The sequence below is a fragment of the Salmo salar genome, chromosome ssa15, assembly GCF_905237065.1.
Source record: "Salmo salar chromosome ssa15, Ssal_v3.1, whole genome shotgun sequence".
NCBI lineage: Eukaryota > Metazoa > Chordata > Actinopteri > Salmoniformes > Salmonidae > Salmo > Salmo salar.
This window is the reverse complement of record NC_059456.1, coordinates 42,819,388-42,840,666: the sequence shown is the minus strand read 5'-3', so window position 1 is coordinate 42,840,666 and position 21,279 is coordinate 42,819,388. Positions and strand designations below refer to the sequence as shown.

Sequence of the window (21,279 nt, the reverse complement as noted above, 5' to 3'; positions counted from 1 at the left end):
AAAAAGCTAAGAATATTCTAAAACATCTCTCCCCATTTTCATTATGGTGGCTTCAAACATTTTTGTAAAAAAAAATGCATGCATGCTTTCAATTTCGTCCCTCCCGGCCGCCTCTTTCCATCCCTCTCTTCGTCCAGAAACACAACCAGCTTTGTTTTTGTAACGATCAGTTAAATTACACTTCCAAAGCTCAAGGTCAGAGCGACTTCCCCTTTTTTGTTTTGATTTAAGTGGCACTTAGCCGTGCTACTGTAGCTAATCAAAAGGATTTATGGGGTGCATCACTTTGGCCTGGAATGAGGGGTGTTTGTTGACACCCTCCTCCAGGTGTTTTGGACGTTTTTTACTCACGATTGTTGTAGCTGATGGAATGGAAGGCAGGTGGGGAGACCTTCCACTTGTTTGGTAGAAAGCACAACCCTCTCCTTCCGCTTATCCGGAATATCTGTGTAAGCTTTCATAATTACATTGATCTTGAGAGGGTTTTACGACCTGCTGACGCAGTCTATCACATTTCAACATGGCACTTGTTAACAGCCCTGGTGTTTTGCATATTCCAAGTTCACGTCTAACCACGTGTGTTTCTCGGGTTTCCTGTTAATTGGGATTTTTCACATGACCCTGAAGGAGAGGAAGAGGAGCGGACAGACAGGCAGACGAGGGGTGCGTTTTTGGGCCTCAGAGCGTTGCCAAATGGTTCCTCTCCTTGATTGAGTCAGAGAGACTGTCAGGCCAGAGGCGTGGACTACGAGAACCAGATGTTGACTTCCCCTCTACGTCTCCATAACCCTAAAAACAGATTACAGTATATTCCTGGTATTAGAGGCCTCAATAAAACGCTGTTTCGCAGCATTGTGCATTGTGCATGTTGCTTTTGTGTATTATTTTCGCTTTAAATGCAGGAAGTCATTATTCGGCCATCATATCCGAGGAAATGTATCGCTCCCCCGAGTTTCCACCCGATCACATCTTTTGGACTGGTTTGGGTGAACACAACAGAGGCTTGCTGGGTTAATGAGCCTGCCTTCCCTGCCAGCCAATGGCACTGCCATCTTTATACCCAGACCTCTGCCAGCCTAATTGTTTACCTTAGAAATAGCTTCGGACAAAACCCTCCAAGCGCCCTAAATCTATCTTGGGCACTTATTTGGAATTTATGTGTGATTACTTGCCATTAAGTGCCTTGGGAGGGAGGATTCATAATAGAGTGGGCGACGGGGGTAGGACGTCTTAGGCCAACTTACGATGGACGACCACAGTAAATGAAAGTGAGCAGTGAAGGATGGGACAGATTGAGAACATTTGGTCAAACTGCCTCTGGCTGAGCGTCTTAGCCCCCTAAGTCTCTCGGAGCGGCAGGTCATTGTTGTGTTTAAATATGCTGACCTCTAATGAGAAGGCAGGTTAGAGGACGACCTGGAAGTGCTTTGTCTGCATCTCCTGGGAACACAAACACCAACAGTATGCACAGGAACAGCTGCAGGGTTGCTCCTTGTCAGCGGACGCGTACTGACACTTATTTGTCATTTCGCTGCAAAAAAATATATGGAGGCGTTTTTGGAGGGGCTTGCAGTGTGAGAAAATGCAGATAAGGGAATGTGTTGTAGGTGGATAACTGGGAATCAGTCACTCAAATGTTTGATATTAAACTTGAATCTAACAGGATGGCTCCTCGTCAAGGCTAACCTTTCTTCAGAATTCCTGTGAAAAATGATGTCATCTGATAATGATATAGTAGTCATTCCCAATATTTGTTTGTCTCTCACCATTCATGTCTATCTTTACAGATAATCCATATTTTGCTAATAGCTATTCCACCCACAATGGAATGAAGGTGATGTGTGTGTGTGTGCGTGGTTTTCCTTCTTACTAGCTCTGAGGAAATATGTACTTAGTATGACTCGCTGTGATAAGTGGTAGTCCTACGTAGGTATCTTAAAATTAATGCACTAACTGTAAGTCACTCTGGATAAGAGTGACTGCTAAATTACTAAAATCTAAAATGTTGTTTTGGGTTTTGGTCTTAAGGTATTTCAGTAGTTCACAGATTCAATATTGAGGCTTGATGTTATGGTTTAGGGCTGATTTTGGTCCAAAAGGCATCCCATACGGTCCTTTTTCAGCCAGACATTATTTGATTTGTTTAGAAAGGATTACCTCGGTCTATTTTGGCTTTGGTGTTGCCTTTTTTTGCTTTTTTTCTGTTCGTTCTGCGCTTTCATCACTGCAGATTTCCCATGTTGACATCCCCATGTCATCCGATCCCTACGTATTTCTTCCTGTCCTAAAACCCAGTCCCATATGGTGTACAGTGTGACTTTCAGAAGCAATTTACATATCTAGCATGAAATCGAACAGTTGAAATAAGACACAGCGGAGAGATGCTTCTTGGCGCCGCTCCAGGAAGGGCAGCGGTTGCTAATCTGCTTCCTGGGCTTTGCGTTTTCTCCCTGTCCTTAGCTGTTAAGCACTTTAGGAAAATGCATCTTAAGTGCTCTTTTCATGTTTTTTGTTGTTGTACTTATTGAGTTTAACTTGCATGTAAATTCGCAGCATGGCATACTCAGTGAAAAGATCAGCGAATGGCAAGGAGGAAGCAAAGTGCTAGAGTAATTCTTGACGTAGTTCGGGGACTGCAGATGTAAATTAGCTGTAAACTAAATCTGGTGCAGTGCATCACTTCTCACTTATGAGACTTATGTTTTGCTGTACATTGTCACTGTTCCAAATAAACTTAATAAATACATGTAATTGTATAGGAGACATTCTCTCAAGGCTGCCTGCCTGGTTTTTGCTCAGTTTAGTTGAACCTATAGATGGTGCTTTTGAAGTTTTCTTTCAACTTGAAAGGAACATCGTTTTAACTTTTGATCCAGTACAATTGGGAGAGACATCCATGTTGAATAGAATAAGACAGTAAGCCAGCAGGAATCCAAATGGCTATGACTAATTTCTCAGATGTAAAACAAAATGGTAGAATGCTTTTTAAAAGCAAAAATGGAATAACCATTTCCTCAAAAGTAGTCCACCTCTTCCACAAAGGCTTTCGTGAGTTTATATAGGCCTACCTTTACTCAGTGGTGGAAGAGACCAAATACTGAAGCTTCTTCAAACTAAAAACAAAGGGTTCTTTATCTTTGAAATCTATTCAGACCATTGGAAACTCCAATGTAAAGCAACGCTTATGATTCAGAAGGGAACAGTTTTCTCATGTCATTGCTTGTTTTGAAGTCCTGCTGAAGAGTGCCCCCCCCCCCCTTCTCTCTCCTTCAGCAAACTGGTCATTTGTTATTTTTCTATCTTCTTTCCTCTTAGGATTTTGTTGCCAAGGCAATGGTTGAGAAATGCGGCCCTGGGATGTGTGTGTGAATGCGTCGGAGGAATGCCTGTGTTAAACATGGCCAGAGGATCCTATCAGACCCTGAGGCACGGGAATAAAAGAGACACACTGGTGTCTGAGGATGCTCTTCACTCAAAGGAAATGACCCTGCGATACACAGGCACTGCCTGAATTCCTGCCCTTGTGTTGTCATCGCAAAAGTAAATACTTTGGGCCATGGTTTTGTTGCTAAATCAACAGGCTTTCTTGCTCAGCTTAAAGGGATAATCCACCCCCAGAAATAAATATCATGAAACTGTCAATTTGATAAAAGCTTGTTCTATCAGTGGGTAAAATACACATTTTCCCAGGATTTAACTTCGAAGTGGTCCATCTGTGAAATCAGGAAATTGTGTAGGACACGTCATAGCTACATGGTTCTCCTCGCTGGAGATCGGGGATTACACACTCTTATTTCAAAATGCTTTAAAAACAATTGCCTGCACCCCATATCGCCAAATTAGCCAATAGATAGTATGGGCATACTTGTATATAACACATCTATCCATTTACTGTGCATTCAGAAAGTATTCAGACCCCTTGACCTTTTCCACATTTTGTTACGTTACAGCCTTATTCTAAAATTGATTAAATAAAAAAAATCCTCATAAATCTATACACAAAACCTGATTTCGCTTTGTTATTATGGGGTATTTACAAAATACCTTATTTACATAAGTATTCAGACCCTTATTAGACTCGAAATTGAGATCAGGTGCATCCTGTTTCCAATGATTATTCTTGGTGTTTCCACAACTTGATTCGAGTCCACTTGTGGTAATTTCAATTGATTGGACATGATTTGTAAAGGCACACACCTGTTTATATAAAGTCCCACAGTTGACAGTGCATGTCAGAGCAAAAACCAAGCCATGTGGTCAAAAGACTTAGAGCTCCGAGACCTGAAAATAGCTGTGCAGTAGCGCTCCCCATGCAACCTGACAGAGCTTGAGAGGAGGATTTGCAGAGAAGAATGGGAGAAACTCCCCAGATACAGGTGTGCCAAGCTTGTAGCGTCATACCCAAGAAGACTCGAGGCTGTAATTGCTGCCAACGGTGCTTCAACAAAGTACGGCTAAAGTGTCTGAATACCTACAGTTGAAGTCGGAAGTTTACATACATACACTTAGGTTGGAGTCATTAAAACTCGTTTTTCAACCACTCCACAAATTTCTTGTTAACAAACTATAGTTTTGGCAAGTCTGTTAGGACATCTACTTTGTGCATGACACAAGTCATTTTTCCAACAATTATTTACAAACAGATTATTTCATTTATAATTCACTGTATCACAATTCCAGTGGGTCAGAAGTTTACATGCACTATCTTGACCGTGCCTTTAAACAGCTTGTAAAATTCCCTAAAATGATGTCATGGCTTTAGAAGCTTCTGATAGGCTAATTGACATAATTTGAGTCAATTGGAGGTGTACCTGTGGATGTATTTCAAGGCCTACCTTCAAACTCAGTGCCTCTTTGCTTGACATCATGAGAAAATCAGAAGAAATCAGCCAAGACCTCAGATAGAAAATTGTAGACCTCCACAAGTCTGGTTCATCCTTGGGAGCAATTTCCAAATGCCTGAAGGTACCACGTTCATCTGTACAAATGATAGTGCGCAAGTATAAACACCATGGGACCACGCAGCCATCATACCGCTCAGGAAGGAGACGCGTTCTGTCTCCTAGAGATGAACGTACTTTGGTGCGAAAAACGCAGAACAACAGCAAAGGACCTTGTGAAGATGCTGGAGGAAACGGGTACAAAAGTATCTATATCCACAGTAAAACAAGTCCTATATCGACATAACCTGAAAGGCCGCTCAGCAAAGAAGAAGCCACTGCTCCAAAACCGTCATAAAAAAGCCAGACTACGGTTTGCAACTGCACATGGGGACAAAGATCGTACTTATTGGAGAAATGTCCTCTGGTCTGATGAAACAAAAATAGAATTGTTTGGCCATAATGACCATCGTTATGTTTGGATGAAAAGGGGGGAGGCTTGCAAGCCGAAGAACACCATCCCAACCGTGAAGCACGGGGGTGGCAGCATCATGTTGTGGGAGTGCTTTGCTGCAGGAGGGACTGGTGCACTTCATAAAATAGATGGCATCATGAGGGAGGAAAATTATGTGGATATATTGAAGCAACATCTCAAGACATCAGTCAGGAAGTTAAGCTTGGTTGCCAATGGGTCTTCCAAATGGACAATGACCCCAAGCATACTTCCAAAGTTGTGTCAAAATGGCTTAAGGACAACAAAGTCAAGGTATTGGAGTGGCCATCACAAAGCCCTGACCTCAGTCCCGTAGAAAATGTGTGGGCAGAACTGAAAAAGCGTGTGTGAGCAAGGAGGCCTACAAACCTGACTCAGTTACATCAGATCTGTCAGGAGGAATGGGCCAAAATTCACCCAACTTATTGTGGGAAGCTTGTGGAAGGCTACCAGAAACGTTTGACCCAAGTTAAGCTATTTTAAGGCAATGCTAGCAAATGCTAATTGAGTGTATGTTAACTTCTGACCCACTGGGAATGTGATGAAAGAAATAAAAGCTGAAATAAATCATTCTCTCTACTATTATTCTGACATTTCTCTTTCTTAAAATAAAGTGGTGATCCTAACTGCCCTAAGACGGAATTTTTACTAGGATTAAATGTCAGGAATTGAGAGAAACTGAGTTTAAATGTATTTGGCTAAGGTGTATGGAAACTTACGAATTCAACTGAATGTAAATGTGATCTTTCTGTTTTACATTTTTAATACATTTGAAAAAAAATCTAAAAACCTGTTTTTGCTTTGTCATTATGGGGTACTGTGTGTAGATTGATGAGGAAAAAACTATTTAAACAATTTTAGAATAAGGCTGTAACGTAACAAAATGTGGAAAAAGTCAATGGGTCCGGATACTTTCCTAATACTGACCAAAACTTGAGACTTCTGTGGCATTGTGTTGTGTGAAACAACTGTACATTTTAGGGTGGCCTTCTGTCTCCAGCACATGGTGCACCTGTTTAATGATCATGGTGTTTAATCAGCTTCTTGATATGCTACACCTGTCAGGTGGATGGATTGTCTTGGCAAAGGAGAAATGCTCACGAATAGGGATGTAAACAAATTTGTGCACAAAATTGGAGAGATAAGCTTTTTGTGGCTTTTGAATTTTTTGGTTCGTTATATATCGTCATGAAAGTTTTATATTTTTCTTAGATGTGCTCTTCTAAACAGTGTAACAAATTATTCAACTCAGTTTCTCCTTCAAGTACCATCTCGCAATGCTCCCTGTGTGTCTGTGGGAAACATGGGAAAGGGCTGTCGTTGCTATAGCAATGTACTCTGTTCTCGCTCTGGGCATAGCCGAACTGCAAATTGAACTCAGAGAGTTAGACTCCTAAATTGATAGTGTAGTTTGTTTAGGCGATTTTACAGCTAGCTACTTCATATGCTGATATTGACTTTGGTATTATTGTGTGTAGCTACGTTTGCTGTATAGCTAGCTCGCTACTTAGCCAGCCCAGATTGAGAGCATTGCATTGTGGGTTTTGTAGTCGACTTGAGCTGCAACAGATTTCCAAAACAATTTTCACATTTCTACCAACCTTGTTATTAACAACAAAATGAAACCTTTGTTCACAAAAAATATTGTTTTCGCATATTAGTGTTATTTAACACTGTTTAACACTGTTAATCATAGAAATTAGTGGTTTGGAGGTGGATTATCCCTTTAGGAGGATGATTTCCTCGAACTGAGCTCAAGTGTGAAGAACACTAGTTGTCTTAATGTCCATTTTTCATTATTTAAATCATCTTCAGAGAATAATATCCATCAAACTCAAATGCATCTCAGAAGAAATTTCGTATACAGGAGATTTCATGGTTTTGAACTTGCCTGATAAATTAGAGTGACTCCTTTGGAAATTAGTGGTGACTGTGACTCAAGCCAAGCCTCATTGGAGTAATTGGCTAACACCATGCTGGGAATCTGCCGTCCAGTGGCAAGGCAGGGGGAGATTAAAATCATTTCTGAGCAGGATGTATGTCAATTAATTGGGCCTGTGTTTAGGACTTCATCTAAATTAGTATGGAAGGGTTTTCCCCTCAAAGATCTTACAGACACATTTTTGTACAACAACAGAGACCAACTCTAATCCAGAGGGAAATGTATTGTTTATTAGTGTCGCCGCAAGAACCAACTGTTGCTATTCTACTGGAATTGTAAAGAAAATGCACGTTTTCTTACTATCCTTAAAACAGTGACAATCTTAGTTGTTCGGCAGACTAGTGTGTTTGTTAGTACCTTGGCTTGTCTTTTTGTGATGTAAAGCTAGATTTATTTCCTTGTCAAATGCTAATGATCTTCCTTACCCCTCCTCCTAATACAGACCATATGGTTTGTGTGTTGTAAATGGTAACATGCATGGAACATGCAGGCTACATAGCAGGGCTGGGAGTTGCCGAGAGCCTCACGATATGATAGTATCACAATACTTAGGTGCCGATACGATATATATTGCGATACTCGCGATTCTATATGTATTGTGATTCAATACTGTGATTATATTGCAATTTGACATTCCAAACATATTGCTCACCTGTCTGCTGCAGAGGGACAAGAGAGCCATGAGAAAAAGGTTTTGATCAGTCTTGGAAGTAAAAGTGCTGAAAATGAAAACATGTTGGCTCATTATTTATAAAGAAGATGGAGAACGAGCTATGAAGGAAAAATACAGGAATATTGGTGCAGATACAGCCAACTAGCACAAAAATGTAACTGCGATATTGTCAAAACGATATGACATATCAAAAATAATGTATAGACCCCCCCCTACTAGAATATGTAAGTGGTCTCTATAAAAAAGTCATGTTGAACAACTCAATTGGATTATGGAATTCAAGCTTGCGTCATGTTGTGGTGAATGGAGACCTAGGCCTATGTCAGAGAGAAGTTCAGGAGCTTTGATTGATTAACCAGTTCTACAATTTGGACTGAAGCTTGCTGGGTGAATTAACGATCTGAAGATCTTGAAGACTACAAACCCATTTCTGTCCATTACGGTAATATCCCTGTGACCTAAAGCTGTTATACCAATTTACCAAAAAACTCTCATCCGTCCACATTTTTCTCCATCACTGGCTGCTTTTCTCTTCATCTTCATGTGGCTATCTCCGCACACCTTGGTAATTGGTGATGTGGACCATATGTTGGCTTTCAATAGCAGTCTGTTCAGTCGGTGGCACCAGGACTTCTCCTTCCCGGTCACATAGTAGTTGTTGTCTTGGTCAAGGGAGGAATATCTCCCTGTCTTCTTCTCCCCCCTTCCTACCACCAAACCCCTCTTGGTGGAGCGTTGTGCTGTTGGGAAGCTGGTCATTGGGCCTGGCTTTTTTGAAAAAGGCTCCACAGCCCTGCTTGCTGACGGTGTCTAATTTTCACAGTGACCTTCTGTGACCTTATTAATGGGGCAAGAGCAGCAGGGCTGCTGTGACCCTTCCTCTCGGGGGTCAAGGTGGTTGAGCAGGGAGCAGCCATTAGCTTGAGAGCCTCCCGAGGAGAGGCTCTTTTGAAACTCACAGGAAACATGTCACTTTCTCCTTTACCCTTCTCCCCCAATTAAAGTGATTTTCCTAACTTTTTGTTTTCCAGGCCTGCGAGTTGGGAGATGTTTTGAATCAGTATTTGTAGATATTTTCTGTGTGGAGTTCTCCTTTTCTTTTGAGGAGGAGAGATTTTTGGGGCCTATTAAAAACTGATGAAGCTGTTTACTAGCACCATTTTTCGGAGTAGCCTAATTGTCGTTGTAGGTTTTATTTTGTTTTTGTTGGAAAGGTAGCCTATTTGAGACTGAAGTTCAAGCATGTTTACTGGTTGTTCTTCTTTATAAAGTCTGCTGCATACACTGGCTCAGGGCTGGCTGTGCTTGGGGAGTCATAAAACATGCCGTGTCATCAAGTTCAAAAGGTACATTATATCACCATAGAGAGCCAGCAACTCTTCAGCATGATGAGATTGCCAGAGTGAAACTTCCATCAAGGTTTGCTTCAAGACCCTCACTTTTTCCAAAGGGAAAAAAAAATGTTTTTTTGTTATTAAGTTAGTTTTTTTGTCTCTCTTACAGCTTACCCCATTGTGAATCCCTTTCCAATCTGAACGCATGAACAGCATCACTACGTTGGACAATATTACTCCCCTGGTAAGTATTTTACCTAGTTTTCTCTTTCTTCTTATACAAGAAGCATAACAATTTACTTTGCAACACCACACAGATTTGACTCATAAACAAGATATAGGCCTAATTCCTCACAACCAAGTACATATCCAGTACTTTTTTCTTGATATTTAATTTATATATATAATTTTTTTTTACTAATAGTTACCAGTACTTTGTCTTCAAAGAGCTGTTGGACTATAATGATTGCAACTTTCATGTAATCAAACTCTGAGTATATTTTTCACAGTGAATACACTCTGTTTTCTATCATACCCTCTCCCCCTTTCCCATTCCTCTCTGTTTGGCGGGCCCACACAGGCTCTCAGTATAAGTCAAACACAGTTTTTTTTTTTCTTCTGCTCTTGCTACAACTGGGTCAGTGAGAAGCACAAGGTGAATCTGTTTACCTACAGCTCACGCCCTACTGAACCTGACTTTGACACACACACACACACACACACACACACACACACACACACACACAGAGCCATGTCAAAAAGATGACAACTGTTACATTTTGCAAGGTGTTCCTAAAGTCAAGTTGAAGACCAGACCGACCACTTTCCTTCTCTTTGACTGTCGCTTTGTTGCATAAAAATCAATCCGATAAATGAACAGGTGTATGTTTTTGTGCTTGTGCGTGGGTGCCAGTGTGTGCGTTGAGGTCCAATATCTGACTGTGCATGTATGAAATGTGGAGAGGAACAGAATGGAGCAGCTGGGTCTGCTTTGTTGGCTTGTTTTGTAATGTCAGAGTCTGGTGTTGATTCAGAGCAAAGCTGCATGCTTTACACCTTTCCTGCACAGCTGCAATGATTCTGCTCTTAATAAGGTCCACATAAGACAAAACTGGAGGGGACTGGGTGGGGGGTAAGGAGTAGGTGGGGGTTGCGGTGCAGCTCGCCGAGTCAAAATATGACTGCCGCCTGCGAGGGAATCTAGCAGCTGTGTTGACCGTCTCGTCTGACTGTGAAGAGAGGCACTGATTATAAAGTGCAACATTCTGGCAAGCCAGCAGTCTCGGCGAGGAACGGCTTTGATCATTTAGCATTGTAAACTGCTCCATCATCTAAGGCCTCAGGTAATACACTGGTTTATTACCTTAATGAAGGGGTTGAAATGTTTATCTACAGTACTAAGCCCTCAAGCACTTTTGTGGCCAGTGATGAAGAATCCTTTTGGCAACGACCTGAGGGATGAGCAGTTTGTTAGTGCTCATTTGTGTCAGCTTTGGAGGAAAAAGTTGTATTAGGCTACTTAAAGTGTATCTGTCGATTTTGATACACGTTCCTCAATGCACTTGTAGATGAATGTATTGAGAAAGCTCCTCTCTGCTTTGACACATTGAAATCCACAAAGAATACAGGTGTAGGATTTTAATTTGATCAGTTTCTCACAGCAGGAAAATAATCCTGCAGCAACAGGAAATGTGAATTATTGTGTGGATTATAATTAATGGCCATTTTTGTAGGAGTTGATACATTTTTAGTTTGGGGAAATCAAATCTGACATTTTAAATTACAAACTTTAGAAGCCCTTTAAAACCTTGAATACGCCTCCCGAGTGGCGCAGCGGTCTAAGGCACTGCATCACAGTGCTTGAGGAGTCACTACAGCAATGGGTTCGATCCCAGACTGTGTCACAGCCGTCCGTGACCGGGAGACCCATGAGGCGGCGCACAGTTGGCTGAGCGTCGCCCGGGTTAGGGGATGGTTTGACCTGTCGGGATTTCCTTGTCCCATCGCGCTCTAGCGACTCCTTGTGGCGGGCCGGGCGCCTGAAAGCTGACATTGTTTCCTCTGACACATTGGTGTGTCTGGGTTAAGTGAGCAGTGTGTCAAGAAGCAGTGCGGCTCGGCAGGGTCGTGTTTCGGGGGACACATGGCTCTCGACCTTCGCCTCTCCCAAGTCCGTAAGGGAGTTGCAGCGATGGGACAAGACATGGGATGGGACATTTCCTGCAACAACAGGGTGATCAAATGAATATTCTACATTTATACCCGCCTCATTAATGATTCAACCCTAGCAGGAGATTATTTTACCTAATGCTCAGTCACTACTGATTAATAGCGCCATTCTGAGCAGCAAACCATCTGGGTTTGACACCCCAACTGACTCGGCCATAGGCAGGTATAGTTTGTGACATTTTAATAGCCAGGAGATTATATTCAATTGCAATAGAAACATGTACATGTCCTTATGCAAATGATTGTATTTGTATTCAGTAACGGAGGCCCTAACTCTGAAACTCCTGGTTGGTCACTGATTGGAGTTTTCATTTCCTTTATTGATTATCAATGGCAAATTAGAGGAGTTGGGTTCCTTGCTGCCAGAAAGGTTTCACCAAAGGCCTGATGTAGGCTATTCATAACTAGAGGCAATACTCTGCCCTGTAGATAATTTTGGCTGTTGTTTTGGCTCATCTTTGGTCTATTGTGGTGGCAGTTCCGCTGGTGGTCCCATGTAAACAGCTCTCAAAGGGGTTCCCCTCTCCTAGTCTCTCTCCCAGAGAGCCTGTGCCTCTGGTTTAAATGGGGTAATTGATAGTAGAGGATGCCTGATCCTGGTGTCTGGTGCCAGGAAGGACCAGCTCTGTGTCTCTGACCCCTCCTGTACAAAGGGACCCTCTCCTCATCCCTTCTCTCAGAAAGCTGGGAAGAGTAAATATTTAGCAGGCCGCACAACAATGGCTCGCTCAGGGAGAGAATGAGACTTTCATCAGAACTCATGGCTAAAGGGACATTTGGCAGAGGGGGAACTAGTTGGCTAGTTTGCTAAATCTGGAGGAGGGGTTTTTAGGGGCAAAGGAATCTCTCATGCTGAAGTCTCATTTCTAGGGCGGGTTTTTCAGATCAACCACTAAGGATACTTTTTATCTAAATATACACTACCCTTCAAAGATTTGGGGTCACTTAGAAATTAGAGTGTCTAGAGTTGCAAAGAAAAAGCCATATCTGAAGAAAAGATGAAGATGAGCAAAAGAACACAGACACTGGACAGAGGAACTCTGCCTAGAAGGCCAGCATCCCGGAGTCGCCTCTTCACTGTTGACGTTGAGACTGGTATTTTGCGGGTACTATTTAATAAAGCTGCCAGTTGAGGACTTGTGAGGCATCTGTTTCTCAAACTAGACACACTAATGTACTTGTCCTCTTGCTCAGTTGTGCACCGGGGCCTCCCACTCTTTCTATTCTGGTTAGAGCCAGTTTGCGCTGTTCTGTGAAGGGAGTAGTACACAGCAATGTGCGAGATCCTCACTTTCTTGGCAATTTCTCGCATGGAATAGCCTTCATTTTTCAGAACAAGAATAGACTGACGAGTTTCAGAAGAAAGTTCTTTGTTTCTGGCCATTTGCAGCCTGTAATCGAACCCACAAATGCTGATGCTCCAGATACTCAACTAGTCTAAAGAAGGCCAGTTTGATTTCTTCTTTAATCAGAACAACAGTTTTCAGCTGTGCTAACATAAATGCAAAAGGGTTTTCTAATGATCAATTAGCCTTTTAAAATGATGAACTTGGATTAGCTAACACACCGTGCCATTGGAACACAGGAGTGATGGTTGCTGATAATGGGCCTCTGTACGCCTATGTACATATTCCATTAAAAATCAGCCGTTTCCAGCTACAATAGTCATTTACAACATTAACCATGTCTACACTGTATTTCTGATCAATTTGATGTTATTTTAATGGACAAATAAGGTGCTTTTCTTTAAAAAACAAGGACATTTCTTAGTGACGCTGAACTTTTGAACGGTAGTGTATATTTAAGATCCTTCACACTGTTGAAGTGATCAGACATCCTTTCTGTCAGCGCGCTCTCTCCTCTGTTTGGAAAACTACTTCAACTCCATTATGGCACACATTTTCTTCCGTTCTTTTACCCCCCCTCTTTGACACTCTAACACTGACGTGTGTGTGTGTGTGTGTGTGTGTGTGTGTGTGTGTGTGTGTGTTTTGTCTTTTTTACAAGCCAAGTTACCAGCCTTCCTTTAGACACGCTCTGAATTTCCTTTCTCATTACCCCCTCCCCCGCACTCCCTCTTCTATCCTACATTAGATTAGTTGCTTGTAAACCTTTGTACAGTACTACATCTCACTTAATGCCCACACAATGAAAAAGGGGGTTCTGCAGTCTAAAGGCCTCTGCCGGGTTCCATTGGAAAGGCCTTAAAGCAGGTTTTGTCTCCCGTGCGCCACCATTGTGACTGACATTAACAGCCTAGAGGAGGAGGCCGGCGTAGGGCTCACTGTGCGAAGGCTGTTCCCTGGCCAGGGAGAGAAGCATGGGATCAACACTGTGATTTACTGTAACTCGTAAATCCTCGTCATTTACTGCCATAATTACTCCTCCAAAGGTGTGAAGTGCTTCAACAAAACATAGTGTTCTGGGATGAATGGGCCTGGCCCCCCACTCCCGGATTCATTCTGGCTGGCACGATTACGGCTGCCACGGCAGAGAGAGCCCAGTCCAGGGTCACTGAGCCTCTCAACACTGGGAAAGCTCACTTCTGACACAGAGTGGGGGGGAAGCTCACTTCTCCCACTGACACAGAGTGGGGGGGGAGCAAGAGGGACATTTTGCCACGATGTAGATGGTATTAGAAAAAACCTCCAGCAACCGTCTTTTCCAATGATATAACTTTAATGTTAAGTTGTTAATTATGTATTCGCATCATGGAATAGAGTGCAAAGACCTGTCATCACTGGCGATAATCTTCCAACACTCCAAACAAACAATAAGTCGTGGTTAGAATGAATAAGAGTGAGTAGGAATCAACACTTCAATGGGAAATGAATGAAACAAACAAACAGGATCAATATGGAAAACAGCAGGCTGGCAATCTGTCTCTGTTGGCTTTCTATTGGTTGTGTTTTAATTGGTCAAGTTAAAGCGGTGTTGGTCGTGCTGCAGACTAATGGGCTGAGTATGTAGCTGAGTGAGTACTAAAGGGTTGCAGGTCCACGGCTGTGCCAGGCAGCCAGTGGTTTATGAACCACTCTCCTTCACTTGTTCCTTAACATTCTCTGTGTGTTTGCGTGTGTGTTCGGTTATGGATGTGTAGTTGTGAGTGAGTGTGTGTATATACATATGACACAGGCCTGTGAAAGGAAAAAAGAGCCCCCTCGTTGTAATGCCTTTAAGGGAGGCCTGTTGACCCAAAGCATGATGTAATTCAATAAGCCTGTCACTAATAATTTCCCACTTTTTTTAATGGGCTGGAGATTGATCCAGGTTCTGTAGCAAGGCCCCATTTTCTCTGGGCGGGGTGTTTTTCCTGCTCCATCCATTTTACTGCCATATTTCACTGTTTATAAATATTTATGCACATATACAGCTGTCTAATAAAGACTAGGAACTGGACGGCTTTCCAGTTTTCATTTTTAAGATCTTATATTTTGCTGGTGGAAATGCCAAAAAGCTGTACCCACCCTTTTAATAATAATAATAACAACAGCTTGTTTTCTCACGTAAAAGAAAAATGACAAACAGACCTTCACCCCTATAAGTATGCATATGCATGCTCTCTTACATATACAAACATACCCTCATACACTACATGACCATAGGTGTGTGGACACCTGCTCGTTGAACATCTCATTCCAAAATCATGGGCATTAATATGGAGTTGGTCCCCCCCTTCGCTGCTATAACAGCCTCCACTCTTCTGGGAAGGCTTTCCATTAGATGTTGGAACATTGCTGCGGGGACTTGCTTCCTTTCAGCCACGAGCAATAGTGAGGTCAGGTACTGATGTTGGGCGATTAGGCCTGGCTCGCAGTCAGCGTTCAAGTTCATCCCAAAGGTGTTCGATGTAGTTGAGGTCGGGGCTCTGTGCTGGCCAGTCAAGTTCTTCCACACTGAACTCAACAAACCATTTATGTTTGGACCTTACTTTGTGCACGGGGGCATTGTCATGCTGAAACAGTAAAGGGCATTCCCCAAACTATTGCCACAAAGTTGGAAACACAGAATCATCTAAAATGTCATTGAATGCTGTCGCGTTAAGATTTCCCTTCACTGGAACTAATTGGCCTCGCCCGAATCATGAAAAACAGCCCCAGAGCATTATTCCTCCTCCACCAAACTATGATGGTGCCACGTTGAAAGTCACTGAGCTCTTCGGTAAGGCCATTCTACTGCCAATGTTTGTCTATGGAACATGGCTGTGTGCTGGATTTTTATACACCTGTCAGCAATGGGTGTGGCTGAAATAGCCAAATCCATTCATTTGAAGGGGTGTACGCTATACACTAGAAGTATATAAAAGTATGTCCATGTTTGCTTCGTACCCTGATGCTGTGAAGTAGATGGATGGGTCGGGGCGTTCTACACAACACAGGGAGTTTGTGAGGAGATACCTGTAGCTCTCAGGCTCTCTTTCTTCTGGGCTCCTAGTACTGTATCAGTTTCCGTTTGATGTACTATTTGTTTTGAGTCCCGGGGCACCAATGTTTCAGATGCTGTGTTAAGTGGATGGGCTGTCAGAAAAAGTTCCCACAGTCATTCTTTGTGAGTGACCTTTTATTTTTTTACTGAATTTTTGACAGATAGGGACTTAGAGATGAGCCTCCTCCCCTCTTTCCAAACACACCCAGCACCCTCCACCTACAGCATCAGGGCCACATGTACGTGTGACAGTCATGAGTACACACGTGAGTATTTATAGTCTACATTTGTTAAAGCTCACATTTATCATGTGGCCTGCTGGTGTCAGTGACTGCTGCGTTCCCATGTCTCTCTGCTGCTACTCTTGCCCCCCCTCCACACACACACTTTGGTTTGCATTCATGAATTCACCCCTCACCACAGAAATCATCCTGATTGAGAGAGAACTCTGAAGCTGTTCATTATGGTCCGCGAGAACATTTGAGAAAATGGTCTATATTCTATAATCATTTCTTGATGGGCCTAACTTGTATACAGTCATTCTGTTGTTGGATTCTTCAGCTTGTTAGGGGAAGAATTTTAAAAGTTTGTTCCATCAAACTTGCGACACTAGGCCATTAGCATATGGCAGCGATCATCAGAAGCCATAAAGAGGGAAGCGGTGTGCCTTCAGGGCTGGACTGCTTTTTATTTGGAACCACTTAAGATATTCACCTGTGTAAAATTGTTTATCTTGGAAAGAATGGTAAATAAATCCACTTGGGCCTATAGCCAATCATAAAGTGCGCAGAGTGCCCGTAAAAGCGTAATTAGACCAGTCTCAGACCAACTTTTGACATTGGTTGCCATTCTTTACAAAACCCTCTTAACAACGTATAGCTGGTTAGCTGCCAAGAGCAGAAAAATTCTAAAGGCTGAAGGCCATTACTCACTCACTCCGGGAAAGGTTAATGCACTGTTCTGTTCTGGCCTTAAGGTGTATATTAGTATTATTACTTAGCCGTGAACAGATCCAATAACTGGGCCTGCACTTTACGTGTAAAAAAAAATAAAAACAAGGGAATGAGGGGGGGAAAAGAGACGTGAAATGCTCTTTGTGTTCAAATGTCAACACATTTTTGTATTTTTATTTTCTGGAGGAGCAGCTGCGGAGGCCTAAGCCCCGTCTCACTGCTGTACTCCCCTCCGTAGGGAGCATGACAGAGTCCAAATGCCAGCCGCTCCACTCCACTCTGCCCCATCCCTCCTAGAACCAGTCCCATTAGTGGGGCTAATACACCCCCACCTTCCCCACTTCGTCCCGGCCCCAGAAAGCCCACTTGTCCTTGGGCCGCTGAGTGAGATGACACAGGATGAAGTCACTCCATTTGTGTTGGCACAGAGACCAGACCGATGCCGGGCTGCCAAGAGTTCTTGGACACGTCTCGCTCTGGTGAGAGGGAGAGGAACCATAAGGTAGATTTCGTGTCGCAGTACGGTGGGCCCACGTCCAGCATTACTTTTGCACAACCTGTGTTGAAAACCCCACTGAAATAAGACAATATTGTAAATTGAGGTGGTGATGTTATAGAATGCATGACGCTGAAAGTTGGGAGAGTTTCTGTTCATGTCTTCACTCCTAGCGTTGACATGCTGACATGAGTCAAAGCCACTTTTTGTATGTTATTGTTTTTGGATGTGTGTACCTTATTATCCATAATTCCAGTCATTTTGCGCTCTGACAGTATTTTGACAGTGGTGTGTGATCTCACAGTGAGATTTTTCCTCTCTGTATCCGGTGCTGTGTGATTTACCTGCTGTGGAATCAGAGGGTCCCAGAGACATTTTGCATCCTCGTCCCAAAAAGGTAGCTAGCGGAGGCCAGAGTTTGACAGACATCCTCCCACCCCCTATCCTTCCCCTCAGAGGCCGGAGAGGAGCTGCCCTGTCCTGTGTTTGTAGAGCAGGGGCTAGGGGGAAGTTTGACTCTGGAAAGCTTTGCCTGTGTTTGGGCAATTCCTCAAAGGCTTAGCCGACCTGATGAACAAATGCTACATTTGGGCTCCTCAAAGAGTCTCTTTCCATTACCCTCCCCGGCAAACCCCAGCCTCCTCCTCCTCCCCGGTCGGCTGGACTGCCCTGTCTGTCTCAGCCCTTCGTTAGCATCTCAGCAAGCCCAAGATCAAACAACATGGACGGACTCCTTCCTTCCACTGTCACTCTGCTCTATCATTTGTAGAGCGACACAGTGACAGTTTTCTAGTGCTCTGAGCGACCTAAACGTAACATGTAAAGTGTTGGTCCCATGTTTCATGAGCTGAAATAAAATATGCCTGAAATTTTCCATACACACAAAAAGTTTATTTCCCTCAGTTTTGTGCACAAATTTGTTTACATCCCTGTTAGTGAGCATTTCTCATTTGTCAAGATAATCCATCCACCTGACAGGTGTGGCATATAAAAAATCTGATTAAACAACATGGTCCTTACACAGGTGCACCTTGTGCTGGGGACAATCAAAGGCCACACTAAAATGTGCAGTTTTGAGGGAGTGTGCAGGAATGTCCACCAGAGCTGTTGCCAGAGAATTTTATTTTAATATCTCTACCATAAGCCTCCTCCAACATCATTTTAGAGAATTTGGCAGTACGTCCAACCAGCCTCACAACCGCAGACCATGTGTATGTAGTCATGTGGAAGAACGGTTTTCTGATGTCAACATTGTGAACAGAGTGCCCCATGGTGGCGGTGGGGTTATGGTATGGGCAGGCATAAGCTATGGACAACCAACACAATTGCATTTTATCGATAGCAATTTGAATGCACAAAAATACTGTGATGAGAACCTGAGGCACATTGAGGCCCATTTTTTGTTTTTAAAGATACAGTGCCATCGGAAAGTATTCAGACCCCTTGACTTTTTCCACATTTTGTGACGTTACAGCCTTATTCTAAAATGTATTAAATCGTTTTTTCCCTCATCAATTTGCACACAATACCCCATAATGGCAAAGTGAACCCAGTTTATTTTTACATTTTTGCACATTTAGAAAAAATAAAAACTGAAATATCACATTTACACAAGTATTCAGACCCTTTACTCAGTACTTTGTTGAAGAACCTTTGGCAGCAATTACAGCATTGAGTCTTCTTGGGTATGACGCTACAAGCTTGGCACACCTATATTTGGGGAGTTTCTCCCATTCTTCTCTGCAGATCCTCTCAAGCTCGGTCAGATTAGAAGGGGAGTGTTGCTGCACAGCCATTTTCAGGTCTCTCCAGAGATGTTCGATCGGGTTCAAGTCAATCATTCAATCAATCAAATGTATTTATAAAGCTCTTCTTACATCATGGGATGGACAAATCCACTCTGGCTGTCACTGTGATTGGCTGCAACAACACAGGCCCCAGAAAACAGGCAGGCCAACGGATGGACAGATCCTGTAATTGAGCTTATTCTCCCCCAGAATGAGGATTGGCTGCAAAAGAATCTCCTACAGATTTCAGTCAATCAATCAATCAAATGTATTTATTAAGCCCTTTCTACATCAGCCGATGTCACAAAGTGCTATACAGAAACCCAACCTAAAACCCCAAACAGCAAGCAATGCAGATGTAGAAGCACAGTGGCTAGGAAAAACTCCCCAGAAAGGCAGGAACCTATGAAGAAACCTAGAGAGGAACCAGGCTCTGAGGGGTGGCCAGTCCTCTGGCTGTGCCGGGTGGAGATTATAACAGTACATGGCCAAGATGTTCATAGATGACCAGTAGGGTCAAATAATAATAATCACTGTGGTTGTAGAGGGTGTAACAGGTCAGCACCTCAGTAGTAAATGTCAGTTGGCTTTTCATAGCAGATCATTTAGAGTTAGACAGCAGGTGCGGTAGAGAGTCGAAAACCGCAGGTCCGGGACAAGGTAGCACGTCCTGTGAACAGGTCAGGGTTCCATAGCCGCAGGCAGAACAGTTGAAACTGGAGCAGCAGCATGACTAGGTGGACTGGGGACAGCAAGGAGTCATCAGGCCAGGTAGTGTTGAGGCATGGTCCAAGGGCTCAGGTCCTCCGAGAAAGATAGAGGGAGCATACTTAAATTCACACAGGACACTGGATAAGACACGAGAAATACTACAGATATAACAGACTGACACTAGCCCCACGACACAAACTATTGCAGCATAAATACTGGAGGCTGAGACAGGAGGGGTTGGGAGACACTGTGGCCCCATCCGACAATACCCCCGGACCAGGTAGGATATAACCCCACCCACTTTGCCAAAGCACAGCCCCCACTGGAGGGATATCTTCAAACCACCAACTTACTACCCTGAGACAAGGCTGAGCATAGCCTACGAAGATCTCCCCCACTGCATGAACCCGAGGGTGTCACCAACCCAGACAGGAAGACCACGTCAGTAACTCAGCCCAGGGTTAGAGGCAGAGAATCCCAGTGGAGAGAGGGGAACCGGCCAGGCAGAGACAGCAAGGGTGGTTCGTTGCTCCAGTGCCTTTCTGTTCACCTTCACACCCCTGGGCCAGACTACACTCAATCATAGGACCTACTGAAGAGATGAGTCTCCAATAAAGACTTAATGGTCGAGACCGAGTCTGTATCTCTCACATGGATAGATAAACCATTCCATAAAAAATGTATCTCTATAGGAGAAACCCCTGCCTCCAGCTGTTTGCTTCGACATTCCTTGGACAATAAGGAGGCCTGCGTCTTGTGACCCTGTTAAGGCTAGGGCGTGTAGGTATGTATGGCAGGACCAAATCTGAAAGATGGGTAGGAGCAAGCCCATGTAATGCTTTGTAGGTTAGCAGTAAAACCTTGAAATCAGTCCTAGCCTTAACAGGAAGCCAGTGTAGAGAGGCTAGCACTGGAGTAATATGATCACATTTTTTGGTTCTAGTCAAGATTCTAGCAGCCGTGTTTAGCACTAATTGAAGTTTATTTATTGCTTTTTCTGGGTAGCCGGAAAGTAGAGCATTGCAGTAGTCTAATCTAGAAGTGACAAAAGCATGGATACATTTTTCAGCATAATTTTTAGACAAAGTTTCAGATTTTTGCAATGTTACGTAGATGGAAAATAGCTGTCCTTGAAACAGTCTTGATATGTTCGTCAAAAGAGAGATCAGGGTCCAGAGTAACGCAGAGGTCCTTAAAACCTGTTGGGGCTACAGGTTAGCAATGAACCCCGAGCCGGGATTGCTAACAAGGCTGGAAATTCAAAACATCAAAAATCTAATAATTTCAATTTCTCAAACAATCAACTATTTTACACAATTTAAATGATAAACATCTCCTTAATCTAACCACATTGTT

At 43.1% G+C, this 21,279-nt stretch overlaps 1 protein-coding gene across 1 annotated transcript in view; it reads left to right on the top strand.

Annotated features, from left to right (window-relative positions):
* LOC106571468 (protein dispatched homolog 1) overlaps positions 1 to 21,279 on the top strand; it is a 78,413-nt gene that overhangs the window by 16,394 nt on the left and 40,740 nt on the right. Inside the window, exon 2 of the mRNA XM_014144607.2 lies at positions 9,492 to 9,566. The gene's annotated coding sequence lies outside the window, so the exon portion shown is untranslated. The remainder of the gene's footprint in view (positions 1 to 9,491; positions 9,567 to 21,279) is intronic.